This window comes from Aptenodytes forsteri, unplaced genomic scaffold (assembly GCF_000699145.1).
Source record: "Aptenodytes forsteri isolate BGI_AS27 unplaced genomic scaffold, ASM69914v1 Scaffold184, whole genome shotgun sequence".
In the NCBI taxonomy this organism is placed as follows: Eukaryota; Metazoa; Chordata; class Aves; order Sphenisciformes; family Spheniscidae; genus Aptenodytes; species Aptenodytes forsteri.
In genome coordinates, this window is record NW_008796078.1 from 1,473,703 (window position 1) to 1,479,537 (window position 5,835).

The window sequence follows — 5,835 nt, forward strand, 5'->3', positions numbered from 1 at the left end:
CTCCTCCCCGGCGGAGGGCGGGAGGCGGCCGTGAGGCGAGGCGGGCGCGAGGGGCGCAGCCCGGACCCGGGTGCCGCGTCTGGCGAACCGCCGCCCTCCCGTGCCGGGGGCTGTCCGGTACTTCGAAGCATAAAGCACTTCAGAGGCCTCTGCGCTGGGGAAGGCTTCCCTTGAAGCCGTTAGCTGTCTGGAGCTGGCTTCTAGTAAGCTGCCCTCCGCCGGGTTTAGCTCGTCACCCGCCGCGGGAAGCAGAGCGGCGGAGCGAAGTTTATGGAAACGAAGTGAGTTTCAGAAACCGCAAAAACACCTAATATTTCACACTTCAACAACTCTTAGCATACCCCCACCCCCACCCCGTTTCTGTAGGACTTTGCTCTTGCAAATGCTTTTGAGGCGGTAGCAGGGAGCAGTGTCTGCATGAGCGGAGAGTGTCAGCGTGGAAAACGGTAGGGATGTGACAGCGCTGGTTCCCAAGGTCCAAAACCCAGATACGCCTGTTTTATCAGTAAACTGCTGCGAATTGATTTTAAACGCAGTGACAACTTAAAAGGCGCTGCATATTAACTCCGTTAGTAGTTATTTTATTTATTTACTGCATTTCCCTTCAGCAGTGTTTTTTTACAGATGATGTAAATAATCAACTGATTTTAAAAAAAAACAACTGACCAGAACTATATCCCTTTCTTTCCTTGTTAAAATGATAAAATGCTAAAAAATCCTCCCCAAACCTGCAAATAACTTGCACCTGTATCAAAGGAGAAGCAATGACAAATGTACCTCAGCTAAACTATATTTGGTAAACTTTATTAGGTTTGTGTAAACACTGAGTTTAAGTAATTCAGGTGTTTATAAAATGTATTTAATAATACCTGAGTTGGTTTAATTTCATGTGATAGCGCAGTGATGTTCTTCCTGGAGCTGCATTTTGCTAATTCAAAGAGATTTGAGGTCTTGGCAAGAGTTAACACTAATACTAGGAAGTGTATATTTCTGAATTGTTTTTATATTTAACCAGTATTATTTCAAATGGATTTCATTGGAAAGTAAGCTTCCTGTCCTTCCCTTCTCCTACAAACTGCAGACAAATTTTCCCTTGAAGCAACACAAACTAAGGAATGCGAAACTTGTAAGAGCTCTTGTGCTTCACACTTCTGAAGTGGAGTCAGGGAAGCATTGGTTGTTTCATTTTAATTATATTACAAAATTCTTGAGATAAAGGAGGATGCTCTTCTGGTATAATTACCCAGTTTTAGGATTATACAAGCGTGAGTATTGCAATCAAGTGGGAAAACCCCCAAACCCCCAACCCTAATTAAAGTAGTTAAACATCTATGAAATTAAAACTCTGTGGCCTAATCTGGAGTCCAGTGTTCTGATGTATTTTTATTTTTTAAACTGTGACATCCCCTCACCTTAACCAGTGCAGTGATATAGCTATAAATATTTACGATTATTCTACTTCTCTAACTTGCATTATGTGTAGATGCATCCTAGCATTTTGAGAGGTAGTTACTAATTACTGTCTATTATGAGATGGGCATAGTAAGAATATTTATCAAACGTTTCCGTGTTCCTTTCCTTCCACAAAACTGGGAAGGGACTTAATATGTCCATTATGTCCCCTCAGAATATTTTGATAAAGGAATTCTGACTGACCGACCACAGAGGTTCAGCAAGAGCTGATGCTTCAAAGAAAGAAATTATCTATTGACATACTCCTTTTTCTTTCAAGCTTGGTCAAAAATGCTTTATCTGTTTGATTATATGTGACATAAATTTAGGGGTAGAGAATACTATGTGTTGCTTTTAGGTTTTCTAAAATGTGTTAGTGGTAACACATTGCTGTTGTGGCTCCTGTATAGATCCTGAACAGATTTTTTTTTTCAGTGAAGGAAAACTCAGTAATTTCTAAGGAGAGTTGCTAAAATGTAGACTTTCCTAAGTGTAAAGTATAAAAATCTATAAAGGTTTCTGCTTTTTCTGTCTGTTCTACACTAAAATGACTTACTGATTTGGCAATTGCAGCAGAATTTCTATTATATAAAACTTATATAAGCAAAACCTACTCCTTTTGACAGTGTATTTATAATCAGCTGCTTGACTAGAATAAGCTATAACCACAAAAAAGCTTTTTATTAGGTTGTTCCATTTCGGGAGCTGATTTATACTGTGCTATGAAAAGACCGGTGTGATCTTTGTCTCCGGAGGAGGAAATAGGGAGTATCACTAGTATATGTGTTACAAGTAAATCCTCTTCACCATAGATGAGGCCTCGGTTTTGAGGCACGTGAGCAAACCACTTCCACATTGGTTGCCTACCAAAGGTAATAGAGAAACTGAAAGATCAGGAAGGAATGAATTTAGTGGTAGATTAGTCACATAATGAATATATTTTCGGTAATTTCCTGGATCACAATGTAAAGAAGTTTTCAGTAATTGTTGTTCTGATTTTTCACAAACCGAAGAGGTTTGAAGACTTTGTTACATCAAATAACGTTTCTCATATTGCTACTACAGGAATTTTTTGGGCCTTTTTTTAACTTCTATCATTTATTTTTCTTCTTGCAACTTGGGATCGCTGGTTTTGTTCAGGTTCTGCCTGCTTAAGTCACTGCTGTATAATGCTCAACGTGTAAATTGTCTGCAATGCATCATATCAGCTTGAGGGCCAAGCTGGTGTCTGAAATGCATAATGTAAGTTCCAGAATAAGTCTTCCAGTCCATGCTTAGTCAGCTTTGTTGGTGCTGAGGGAAGTTCTGACAGAGCAAATGTACAGCTGATTCTAGCTCTACATGGTGGTGGAGTAGCTCCTTAGAACTGAAGGGCTGTTTGGACAATCAGACTGACCTCTGCTAGAATGAAAACCGTCAAGTTTATATCTCCCTGAGAGTGGCCTAAGGAAGCTCGTTGGTTCTACATGGTGTGTCCTTGCGTGGCATAAGGAAGTGTTGCTTGCTATGACTTTAGTGTCATTGTAGCCGACCGAGTAATTTGAAGACTTTGAATTAGAAGTGGATGCCATGTAGGAAATGAAGGTGGACAGATAAAATATAGTTATCTTAAATACATTTTAGAGATAATGTTAGTAGTCTCAAATGATGACAGAGAATATAACTGGTCTTTACAATGATAAGCCCTAAAGGGAAGTCCAGTGAATGCTCGTTCTGATGTCTAGATTTGTATACTGATTCTAATTAAATGTATGATAAATATGTAAAGTAAACTGATTTCTCTTTTGTGAATGAAAACACGAGTCCAAAATTGGCAGGGCTTCCAGTAATATTGCAAGTTAATAATTATAATGAAACAATTTGAATAACTCTGTATTTTAATTGAAGGATGGACAGGTTGCAGCCTTTAAGTATTTTTCATAGATTAAACAGCAGTAGTCAAACTAATGAGGCAATTAAAAGCCTAAATGCTTAGTGTCTCAGATGTTCATACTTAAGATGAGAGGCAGAGTGTGAGATTTGACCTAGTCCATTCCGTTCTTTCCTCTGAAAGCTGTCTCATTTATTTCGGGATAAGGTGTCCAAAAGTATTCTTGGCATGTATTGTTTAAGATGTGTATATTTTTTGTGAGTAGTAATTGTCACACCCTTCACAACACGATTTTCAGTTGTAAGTTGAAGTTGTTAGCTTAAAAGCTTATTTTGTTAAGCGCTTCTTTTTAGTAGTACTTAAGAGGATTAAGGAACTATAAAACATTTTCAGTTTTCATGCTGAAGCAGACATAAGAGGCAGAGGAACTTCCTTATTCTCACAGAAAACTTTGAAGGACATTTAAAATAAAATGTGGCCTATTAAAAAACAATAAAAGACTTCATGACGTAGCCTTTTATGCAGTCATTTTATGTTGATATTTAACTTTGTATTGTTTCCTTTCAGCAAGGTGGTTACTGACTTAAATTATTTTAAAACATTTGTATTACAGATGTATGACTTCTCATACCAAATTCTGAAGCGTTGTGTTTTTTCAGTATAAAGTTCAGTATTCCTTTGTGAGTGGACGCATATGATGCCCTTTAAAGGCACATTTGATTAATCCAGGTCATTCTTTATAAAGTAATTACTTTTATAATTATATCAGAACCTAGTCTTTTGTTGTGAACGATGTAATTGACTATACATTTCAAAGCTTATTGTAACTGACAGCTGTGGTTGACCTCCTTGCATATATAATAAATATAAACAGGATGATTCATTATGTTTCAAATCTTGAGTTTTTTCTTGCATTGGTATTTTTTTTTTTTGTTATGCCTTCCTCCCTCCCCGCTTCCCAAGTTTGAGGGCAATAGTAAAAGGGTTTACAGTTTGCTTCTGCTTCCTTTGTAGGACTCTCCTTTTGCCCTAAAAACACTGTTTCTGTTTTGTTCTTTGCTTGGATAAGTCTTTGTACCGTGAGACTGTATCTTCATAGACAAGTAGTGTGGGCCTGTTGAGGCTTATCTGTAGTGTGAAATGGTTTATGCTCAGGATCTGATATTCACCCTTTACATGTTTCAAGTGGCTTTTTTTACATTGGTCTAGCTCTAATCCGGACACGTAGGCTGAATGCTCAATTTTTTCTGGAGTGCACTGGGTTCTTTCCTGGAACACATCTCCTGGTTTAGTTTCATCCAAAAAGAGACTAGTTCATGCACACTCAGGCCACTCCACGATGTGAACCAGAGTGAAGTCAGTGGGGGCAATGGAGAAATTCACTTCAAAATCATATTCCTCACCTGAACTGGAAGAGTAACCCTGGGATTTTTTTCTGTCAGTAGAGAGTTATGCAATGCTAAGGTACCTCCATTACAAATAATTTTTGCAAAGCAGCGAGAAGAACAAAGCAGTTCTAGAGAGAAGGTTGCTGACAGGTCTGAAGGTCAGGATGTGCCATGCAGATAACGGCAAAATCTGTAGATCATGGCTGCGTTCACCCTCGGTGGGAATGAGATGTTATACGTCTCCATCTATTCATAAAAATTTAGGCTTATGTCACAGTGTGATTTATTTATTTATTTTTTTAAGGAGAAGGGGTATGGGCTGGATTTTGCTTCACGTAAACATAAATCAAAATTTCAGGCTAGTTCTGTCCATTTTTGGGGGAGCAAGGGTACAGGGAGATTCTTTTCCTCTAACTTCAAATTACAGCTATAGGAAAAGACAGTATAACATTTCATTTTAACTGGTATTTACTAAAATATTTGCTTTATTACATGATTTTTCAATAATATGAAGTCATAATATTTTATGGTTGCCAAGTGAGCAAGGGGGGTTGTCACAGTAAAAATAAAAGTTTAAATGCTTTGCACTTGGTTAGTACAAAACAAACAAACAAATTCCAAGAATGTTTAGTTCAGACATTTATCTTGAGTAGGTGACAAAAATGCAGACACGTGGCAGCCTAGATGCAAGACAAATGTCCATTTCAAGTCTGTTCTGGAAATTTGTACATTTTGAAGTGGGTGGCATGTTTTCAAAAAAGAAAAAGGAATAAGTGCTTCATTGTTTCAAGCCTCATTAGACTTTTAATAAACAGAGTAGAGGCTGAGGAAGAATGTTTAAACGGTTGAAAGCTCTATATATTTTAAGTGAGTTGCATTCCAGAAGGCTGTCAAATAACTACTCTTTTCTTTCTTATATCTTTTTCCTTTATAATCAAACACATAATGTGTCTTGGCTGGCATTTTTGGTTGCTCCCAATAATGGGAATGATTTATAATAAATAGCACTACTGTAATCCCAGCCATGTTACATGATTGTTGTACAGATAAGTGCTGTATGAGGGTTTCTTTTCCTAGGTGCATGTATGTTAAAAGTATTTAAATTGGGAATTAAAGAGTATCACA

General features: G+C 37.7%; 1 protein-coding gene across 1 annotated transcript in view; it reads left to right on the forward strand.

Moving 5' to 3' along the window:
* The first annotated feature begins 222 nt into the window (after positions 1–222).
* Positions 223–5,835, forward strand: part of RHBDD1 (rhomboid domain containing 1) — a 55,645-nt gene continuing 50,032 nt past the window's right edge. The window contains exon 1 of the mRNA XM_009286678.2: positions 223–281. The gene's annotated coding sequence lies outside the window, so the exon portion shown is untranslated. The remainder of the gene's footprint in view (positions 282–5,835) is intronic.